The sequence below is a fragment of the Hemiscyllium ocellatum genome, chromosome 6, assembly GCF_020745735.1.
Source record: "Hemiscyllium ocellatum isolate sHemOce1 chromosome 6, sHemOce1.pat.X.cur, whole genome shotgun sequence".
Lineage (NCBI taxonomy): Eukaryota > Metazoa > Chordata > Chondrichthyes > Orectolobiformes > Hemiscylliidae > Hemiscyllium > Hemiscyllium ocellatum.
Window position 1 is genome coordinate 118,061,167 of NC_083406.1, and position 10,437 is coordinate 118,071,603.

Here is a 10,437-nt window from a genome sequence, read left to right on the forward strand (position 1 = left end):
AAAGCGACTCAACCAATGTCCTATACAGCCGCAACATGACCTCTCACCTCTTACACTCAATGCACTGACCAATAAAGGAAAGCATATTTTTGGACAGTGTGAGGAAACCCAATGCAGGCACGGGGCGAATGTGTAAACTTCACATCAACAGCTACCTGAGGCTGGAAACAAACACAGGTCCGCGGCGCTGTGAGGCAGCAGTGCTAACCACTGACCCACCCTGGCATCTTGGTATACTTCAGAAGGGTTTTATCGAACAAGGTTTGGTTGCAAATGACATAAGGAGATTTTGAACAGGTGACCAAAGAAGCAGCTTTTTAAAACACGTACCTTAAAAGGAAGAAAAAGGAGGCAGAGAGTTTGAGTAATCAAATTCCAGAGCGTAGGAGCCAGTAGTTGAAGACAGGCAACTCTATAGCCCTAGGGATTTCTTAAAAGCTACAAAACACTCACTTAAGCTGGCTTGTCCAAACAAGCAGAAATGCTAGTCATATCCTCAGCCCTTGTACTCAGTCCTATCAGACAGTAACAGACACCGTGCGTGGTGTAGGTTGTGAAAGTTATCACTTAGTTGAGCAGCACTTTGTGAAAGCTAGACAGCAAATTAGCACTGTCATGGCGGCAGTTTAATAGTCTGTTCCTGCATTTCACATCCACACTGGGATGTAACAGTACCAACACACCATAAAAACAATGAACAAACTGACCTTTGTAACAAATTAAATATTTTTGCAGTCACAATGATAGGAAACGTAGCTGCAAATCTGCACACAGCGAACGCCTACCGAAGAGGACACTGTCCAGATTGTTTTATTCATGATAGTCGAGGGAGACACATTGGCCAAGAAACTCTGGAGAACTATTCGGCTGTTTTTGGAAGCAGTGCGGTGGAATATTTTACATTTTCATAACTGTGTAGACGGGGCTTTAATTTTGAAGCTTGTCTTGAACCACTCGCACTGTCCGAGTACTGGGAGAATCAGCTGTAATTTTGTGCTCAGGTTTCTGGAGTGTAGAATCCACAACCTCTGACTCACAGAGTCAACAGGGATAACCACTCAACCACAGTCAAAGACTCGCAAGTAAACTAGCAAATAAACTCCAGTAAGTGAGGAAACAAAGGCACTATTCCAAAATTGTTGGCATCCATTTTCTGCACTCCTTTCCAACCTCAGCCATGCAGACACATGTTAACTCAGGAGGCTGAGAGAGCTTTGTTGGTCCACGGTAACTTGCCAATGTTAACATTTATGACACTTCAGATGTAATTTATTGGAGAATGCCTGTAGTGCAGAAGCAGACCATTCAGCCTATCAAATCCACACCATCCCTCTGAAGAGAATCCCACCTCAGACCCACCATCCCTACCCTATTACTAGAACCCTGCATTTCCCATGGCTAATCCACACAGCCGACACATCCCTAAAACTATGGGGCAATTTAGCATGGCCAACCTATCTAACTTGCATGTCTTTGAACTACGTATGGAAACCAGATACTCAGAGGAAACCCACGCAGACACAGGGGGAATGTGCAAACTCCACACAGACAGCTACCCAAGGGTGGAATGCCTACAGAAGGCATTAACACCTGAAACATTGGTTTCTCCACCCCCTGATGCTGCCTAGCTTGCTGCATCCTTCCAGCCTCCTGCTGGTCTACTGCTGATTTTTTTTCAGCAATTTCTGATCTACAGCACTGTGTTTTAATTAATCATATGAAGCGATTTGCAACATTGCTATCCACAATGGTCATTTATAAATGCCACTGTTGCGTAAGATCACAGAATCCCTACAAAGCAGGGAGAGACCATTCAATCCAGCGAGTGACCCTCTGAAGAGCATCCCCCCCTATCCCTGTAATCTTGTATTTACCATGGCTCGCCTGCACATCCCTGGACACTACAGGGCAGTCCACGAAACCTGCACATCCTTGGACTGTGGAAGGAAACTGCAGCACCCGGAGGAAACCCACACCAACATGAGGAGAATTATCAAACTCCACATAGATGGTCGTCCGAGACTGGAATCAAACCCGGGTCCCTAGCGCTGTGTAGATTTAACATGACCCTCACCTTCATAACCAAGGTGCATAAAATCCAGCCCAATGTTCCCATGGAGGGAGAAAGCAGAGTTAACTTTCCAGGTCCATTCTGAAGAAGAGTCACATGACTTGAAATGTTAATTCAGTTTCTCTCTCCACAGATGCTGCCAGACCTGCTGAGTCTCTCCAGCACTTTCTCCTTGTGTTTTAGATTTCCAGTATCCATGGGTTTATTTTCACGTTCCTAGGGTGATCCTGCCCTACAAAGGGAGACGGGGCCTCAACATCACCACCTGCGACCAGGTGGCACTCCCTCAGGACTGTGCTGGCTGTGCCAACTTAGAACCTGTGCACCATTCGGGGCAGTCTAAACTCCAGGGAGGTGGGGTTACTCAAGATCAACTGGATTTGGGAACCACAGGCTTTGAAAAGCCACATCTGAAAATGCTCCATAATGACCCAACCTGCACACTTAGTGATTAATCCACAATTTAAAAACTGCCGGGTTGATAATGACATGTCAACATTTAATGCCTCCCCATCCAACTCAAGCAGCAGTCACTCAGAGCTGCTATTGAAGGGTACAGTATGGTGAAGACATACATAATGATAGGTTATCAACCAAGGAAGCCAGGGGAACTAGAAGTGGTCATTACCCTGTCTTGTGATTTTGGTTATCCCATAATCTCAGACCTGAAAGACAGAAGGGAAATCACAAAGACAAAGCATGCGAATACTCTAACAATTTCCTCTTCTCAAGTACAGACTGAGATGGGAAGGAAGCTTATAATCACAGCAATTCTATTCACTGATCATCCCTTCTCTTCAACAACCTAGCATCCCAATGGAATTGCTGGAAATACTCCCAAGGATCAGGGGACTGGAGTTACGTGTAAACGTTAGAGAAGCTAGAAGCAACAAAAACAGAAAATGCTAGAAAAGTTCAGCAACTGATTTCTGAGGAAGGGTCACTGTATTAACTCTGATTGCTCTCCACAGATAAGCCAGACCTGCTGAGCTTTTCCAGCGATTTCTGGTTTTGTTTCTGATTTCCCACATCCGCAGTTCTTTCAGTTTTTAAGAAAAGCTAGAGGGGTTCCCTACTTCCTAGATGGGCAGAGATAGGACGGATTAGAAAGCAGAAACAAAACAAAACAGAAATTGTTGGAAAAACTCAGCAGGTCTGGCAGCATCTGAGAAGAGACATCAGTGACCCTTCTTCAGATTTGGATTCGAAAGCAGTTTTATTTTCCATTGTAAGCGAGCCCAATAACCAGGGGGATAGACTTAAGCTAAGATTTGAATTGATTTGATTTATTATTGTATCTAAGTATTGTGAAAAGTTTTGTTTTGTGTGCAGTCCAGCAGGTCTTACAATAGAATGCGTTAGGGTAATAGAACAGAGCAAGGACTACAATGTTACAGCTGGAGAAAGGGTGCACAAAAAGTAAGATCAACATTGGATTTAAAATTTGAGAGGTCCATTCAGAAGTCTAACAGCAGCGGGGAAGAAGCTGTTCTTGAATCTGTTGGTATGTGTTTAAGCTTTTGTATCTTCTACTTGACAGAAGAAGTTGGAAGAGATTATAACCAGGGTAGGAAATTGAGGAGAGTTCTGTTCACTCAGAGGGTGTTGGGACTGTGGAACACATTGCCTGAAAGGGCAGTTGATTCAGAAACTCTCGTAATATTTAAGCAATATTCAGACAGTCACTTGCATTACCACAATCATACGGAGCTATGGATGAAAAGCTGGAACATGAGATTGGTGCAGACAGATCTTTGTTAACAGACAGAAACACACTGGACTGAACATCCCTCTTCTGTGCTGTAAATATCTAGGAGTTTAAGATGGCATAGATTGTCTTGGAGTATAGAAGCCCCATGGAGAGATTCATTGAGGTAATTTTGATAGACAAGATAGGAAGAAACAATTTGATTTGACATATCATTGTCACACATACCTATGAACAGTGAAAAGTTTTGTTTTGTGTGGAGTTCAGCAGATCATAACATACAAAGGTCATTGAGTAATTGAACAGAACGGGGTATAAAAAGTTACAGCTGCAAAGAAGATGTACAAAAAGCAAGATCAACATTAGATTTGAAATTTAAGAGGCCTATTCCGGTCTGGTCACAGCAGGGAAGAAGCTGTTCTTGAACCTGTTGGTACGTGTTTATTTTCTGCTTGGCAGAAGAGGTTGGGAGAGATTATGACCAGGGTGGAAGAGGTCTTTGATGATGTTGGCTGCCTTTCTGTGGCAATATATAGATGAGGTCAATGGATGGAAGGCTGGTTTGCGAGATGGACTGGGCTGTGTTCACAACTCTCTGTAGTCTATTATAGTCCTAGGCAGAGAAGTTGCCATACCAGGCCATGGTGCATCCAGATAGAACGCTTTCTATGGTGCATTGGTAAAAGTAGATGAGGGTCTTTATGGACATTTCAAACGTCCACCAATGAAGAGCTCAGGAAACAAAAGACACAGAACCAAGGAAGGGAAATGAGGAAGGAAAACAAAATACTATGGATGCTAGAAATCTGAAATAAAAACAGAACATGCTGGAAATACTCAGCAGGTTGGGCGGCATCTGTGGTGCAGAACAGAGTTCATTGTTTTGGTTCAACCTGAAGCCTCCACCCCAGAACATGAGAGGAATTACTATCAATCTGTAACATGCTGCCTGAGGGGATGGCAGGGGCAGATTGACTGGGGACTTCCAAAGGGGAATGGTGTTAATACATGGAAGGGGATTTGTGGGATTTGAGGAGGTGGGGGAGAAGGAAGTGGGACTAATTGTATAACTCTTGCTGATACAGGAACAATGGGCAGAATGGTCTCTTTTTATACTACAAGAGCTTATTAGATTAGATTACTTACAGTGTGGAAACAGGCCCTTCGGCCCAACAAGTCCACACCGAACCGCAATTCACCCATACCCCTAACCTAATACTACGGGCAATTTAGCATGGCCAATTCACCTGACCCGCACATCTTTGTGACTGTGGGAGGAAACCGGAGCACCCGGAGGAAACCCACGCAGACACGGGGAGAACGTGCAAACTCCACACAGTCAGTCGCCTGAGGCAGGAATTGAACCCAGGTCCCTGGCGCTGTGAGGCAGCAGTGCTAACCACTGTGCCACCGTGCCGCCCTAAATATGTAGTGGACTGCATCATTCTCAGCAGCCTGACAATATAATGCAAGCCCATTTAACCTTGGCCTTGCTCCAAATCATTTCATAACCGGAGGATGAGTAAAGCAGCTTGATTCGTGCCTCAGGCCTGATTGGAATATCAGAAACCAGGAAGCAGGCTTTGCTGAAGGCTATCATGGCTGCCTATTGGTGTTTACCTTTCTGTGAGCTAACTAACCAACCACCCTCCCTCCAAACTCTGCGAACCATACCCAGCAGCTAAAAAAATCTCACATCTCGAGCTGAACTAGCCAGTTCTTAAACACAGAAGAGTGTGGTGGCCTTTCTTGCAAGAGGATTTTGAGTACACAGGAAGAAAGATATCTTGTTGTAATTGTATTCAGATATGATGCTACATGTAGAGTATGGTGTACTTTGCCCAGAGAATGATGTAGAGTCATAGAGGTGTACAGCACAGAAACAGACCCTTCGGTCCAACTCGTCCATGCCAACCAGATATCCTAACCTAATCTAGCCCCATTTGCTAACACTTGGCCCATATCCCACTAAACCTTTCCTGTTCATATTCCCATCCAGATGCCTTTTAAATGTTGTCATTGTACTGACCTCTACATCTCCTCTGGCAGCTCATTCCACACATGCATCACCTTCTACACAAAAAAAGTTGTCCCTTAGGTCCCTTTTAAAATCTTTTCCCTCTCACTTAAACCTATGCCCTCTAGTTTTGGAATCCCCTACCCTGGAGAAAGACCTCAGTTATTCACTCTATCCATGCCCCTCATGGTTTTATAAACTTGTGTAAGGTCACGACTCATCCTCCAACACTCCAGGAAAAATAGCCCCAGTTGCAAATCAATTTGTACGCAAGTTGGAACACCATGCAGGATAATATAAAAAGCCATAAATCTTCAGAGATTGCCTCTTTAAAATCACAACCGTGTATAGGATCACGTTCATAAGTATGAGCATTTGTAAGTTAGATGTTCACAATTTGTATGATAATGGCGTCAACTGCACTTTTACCTACTCTCTGTGTTGAACATGTCTCCGAAAATCAGGATGGATAATTTTCAGAACAACAAAAACACTCCAATTTAAATTTCACAGAATGAGCTGCACCACTTTCAAGCTATTGATTCTCCTACTTGCACGTGCCGGGGGGGAAACACAACAGTATTTGTGCAAACTGTAGCCCAGAAAGGTGTCAGCTATATTTTTCATCTTCACCCAGGTTCCAGAAGCAAACTACTGGAAATCTAAAATAACAACAGAAAACGCTAGAAACATCAGAACACGGCTAATGAAAGGTCATTGACTTGAAAAGTTAGCACTGCTTCTGTGTGTATATGTATGTGAACCTCTCTTTCACAGATATTGCTAGCTCTGCTAATGCTGCATCCCTGTATTGACAGGGTCAGTTAGCTGCTTCACAACACACAGTGACACCAACAGTATGAGTTCAATTCCAGCAAAGACTGAAATGAAGGACCCTCCTTCTCAACCTCTCCCTTTACCTGAGGCACGGTGACCCTCAGGATAAACCACCACCTGTCATCTCCCCCTCTCTAATGAGAGAGCAATCCCTGTGTCTGCATCTCATCTATGTACAGTTTAAAGTGAAGAGGGATGAAGTGAGTAAGGAACATCGGTTTACAGTGTCATTGATCAGGGGAACAGAAGTTTGACAGTGTTGGTAAAAGTAGACAGTGCATTTATATGCTCTGGAGAGTTCTGACTGAAAGGAGACACTGAAATAAGTCGCAACAGGAAATTCATTCGAAGAATTAATTTATAAACAGCTCCAGTAAATAGGGTTTTCTTCCAAACTGTACGATTTCGCAGCAACTTCTCCCTTTCTTAAACCCTGACCACAAAAGATGCAAACAGGACACATTGCAAAACAAAAGGGCAAGTCTGTCACACTCAGGTTACAGCGAGAGGAGGGGAAGCATATCGCTAAATGTCACCGAAAAGTACATGTCCCTCCCCCAGATGGCATTAAACACTCGATGAGTCACCAAGAAATATTGACTTAACGAGCGATTCGACCTCTCTGGTTTCAAAACCTGTCAAATTTACGAAACTCTGGATGGTGTATACACGCTGAATTACGACAACCTACAGTCTGAAATAAACAGAAAGTGTGTCCCTTGTCGTTTACATTGCAGACCCCGCCTTAAAAGTTACAATCGCGCAAAACGCACCAACATAGAAAGACTGGTGAACGGTATGTTCAAATCTAACATTTTAGGAAAGCAGTTACAATCTAACAAGTCGGAGTGAACAATAAAAAAGACATCTTTTAGCCCTCTCGCCCCTGAGAGTGGGGAGTCTGAATGAACTGATTCCCTGCCACTTTGTTACAGTCCAACAACAGCAGCAGCAACATTGTATCCGATCAGGGAGTGGGGATCCCGAATTGGAAGTAACTGATTTGTATCCGATTATTGTGAGGGATAAGGAAGGGCCCGGGAGAATTCTGCTAAGGTCTCACCTCCCAAGAGAGCGAAGTGTCCTGGTCGGCTGCAGATTGCTGGCCTCTACTGGGCTGTCGAAGCGCTGTCTGGACTGGGGAACTGAGCCAGACTGGACACTTACTGCTACTCGCTTTCACCCACAAATACTCCTCACCCCCTGAGTGGGAGGAGTGCGGAAACGCCGCTGCGCATGTATGCTGGCTTTATTATAATACAGACACACACACACACGTTAGATAAAGGCTGGGAACTGTAGTTCTCATTGGGCAGGGAGGGAGCGCTGAAAAAAAGAAACAGAAATTGCAGGAGGAACTCAGCAAAGTTTAACAGCATCTGTGGAGAGAGAACTGATTGTGCACCAATCCTGTGGCTTATGATTGATTAGGTTAGGATTATGCTCACTGGAGGTTTGGGGGAGTGGGGGCATATCGATAAAACAATTCTAAACAGGTTAAATGCAGATAGGTATGAGCGAAATGACTGCTGATGCTGGAATCTGTACTGAAAACAACAAATGCTGGAGAGCACAGCGGGTCCAGGAAGGATGTTCCCGATGGAGGTGGTTGGGCGAGTGCAATGCAGAACCTGGGGTCATGGTTTAAAGGTCAGGGGTAAACCTTTTAAGACTGAAATGGGGAGAACTTTCTGCAGCCAGAGAGTGGGGACGCTGTCATAGAAAGCAGTTGAGGCTAAAACATTTGAAGAAGGAGGTAGCTATAGCTCTCGTGGCTAAAGGGAACGTGGGAGGTAGGGGGTATGTAGGTGAGTAGGACTGAGCACAATGACAGCTAGGAACCTAATGAATGGGGAAGCAGGCTTGAAGGGCTGAATGGCCTACTCGTGCTCCTATCTTCTATGAGTTCAGTGATTCTTAAAAAAAGATGATTTGCATTTCTTTAACCCCCACCTTCAGCCTACAGAATCCTTTTGGATTAGATTAGTAAAGGGGATCAAGGGTTATGGGGGTGAGAAGCACATCAGCCATGATTGAATGCTGGAACAGGCACAATGGGCCGAATGGCATAATTCTGCTCCCACACCTTATGGCGGTATGGTCTCAATGTGGACACTCCACTGAATGCAGAAATGAACATGAATTCTGAAGAGCAGTTGTAAACCGTTGGAAGTATTAACTTTGTTTCTCTCTCCACTGCAGTTACCAGATCTGCTGAGTTTCTCCAGCACTCTCTGGAACCCTCTGCAGGACCCCGTTCCCCAGTCTCCCTGTCCTCACAAATATCACTCACCCAACTCGTCTGCAGGGTTACGGTTCCCTTGATCTCGGAAGTTTGAGGGTTGATCTTACAGAGGTTTATAAAATCATGAGGGGCGTGGATAGGGTGAAGAGCCAAAGTCTTTTCCCTGGGATGGGGGAGTCCAAAACTACAGGGCATAGGTTTAAGGTGAGAAAAGAAAGATTTAAAAGGGACCTAAGAGGCAGCATTTTCATGCAGAGGGTGGTGTGTGTATGGAATGAGCTGCCAGAGGAAGTGGCAGAGGCTGGTACAATTACAACACTTAAAAGGCATCAGGGTGGGTATATGAATAAGAAGGGTTTAGAGGGGTATGGGTCAAATGCTGGCAAATGGAACTAGATTAATTTAGGATATCTGGTCGGCATGGATGAGTTGGACTGAAGGGTCTGTTTCCGTGCTGTACACCTCTATGACTCTATGACTGATTAAGTCCCACAAACTGCTTGTAACCACCTGCACTGCCCACTCCAGTAACCTACCCACCTCAGTGCCCACTCCAGTAACCTACCCACCTCAGTGCCTATTCCAGTAACCTACCCACCTCAGTGCCCACTCCAGTAACCTACCCACCTCAGTGCCCATTCCAGTAACCTGCCCACTCCAGTAACCTACCCACCTCAGTGCCCATTCCAGTAACCTACCCACTCCAGTAACCTGCCCACCTCAGTGCCCACTCCAGTAACCTACCCACCTCAGTGCCCCATCTGGAGTGTGATTCCCAAACAAGCTCCACTGGTAAAACATTATTTGGACCACAGAATGGGATAGAGGGAAGTTCACCAACAAAGCTCGTGACAAAGCTCGTCTGTTGAAAGACAGGCTCTGAACTACCACAGCAAGAGTGGCCCTTGTTGAACACATATTGGAACAACAAAAACTGGAGCAGGAGTAGGCCATTCAGCTCTTTGAGCCTGCTCTGCCCATTCAATATGATCTCGGCTGATCATCCAACTCAGATTCCTGTTCCCACTTTCTTCCCCACACTCTTTGATCCCTTTAGCCCCAAGAACTACATCTAAGTCCTTCTTGAAAACATTTCAATGTTTTGGCCTCAACCGCTTTCTGTGGTAGAGAATTCCCCAGGCTCCCCACTCTCTGGGTGAAGACATTTCTCCTCTCTGAGTCCGAAATGCCTACCCCTGTAGCAATGGGGCCTCAGTGCAACCCCCCCGTGTTGTGGAGAGACATAAACAATGCTGCACATTATCGAGGGCTGTTCCCCTCTGCAGACTGAGGGGTGGACTAATCACCCCAAACTGAACAAACGAGGAGGCTCTGGCAACTTAAGTGATTAAACATACTCCTATAATATCAGAAATAAGCAACTAATTTACACCCAGCAAGCTCCCACAAACTGAGGGGTGCGGAGGTTAGGTTATTTTATTTTACATTAGGATTAATTCTCGGCACAGCATTGTGAGCCGAAGGGCCTGTTCTGTGCTGTACTTTTCTATGTTCTATGTAAACAATGAAGGTGGCACAATGGCACAGTGGTTAGCACT

The 10,437-nt window shown here is 45.0% G+C and overlaps 1 protein-coding gene across 2 annotated transcripts in view; it reads right to left on the reverse strand.

The window, feature by feature from the left end:
- LOC132816553 (calpain-5-like) overlaps positions 1-7,847 on the reverse strand; it is a 112,194-nt gene extending 104,347 nt beyond the window's left edge. For both annotated transcript variants that reach the window (XM_060826305.1, XM_060826304.1), the window contains exon 1: positions 7,697-7,847. The gene's annotated coding sequence lies outside the window, so the exon portion shown is untranslated. The remainder of the gene's footprint in view (positions 1-7,696) is intronic.
- Positions 7,848-10,437: the final 2,590 nt, after the last annotated feature.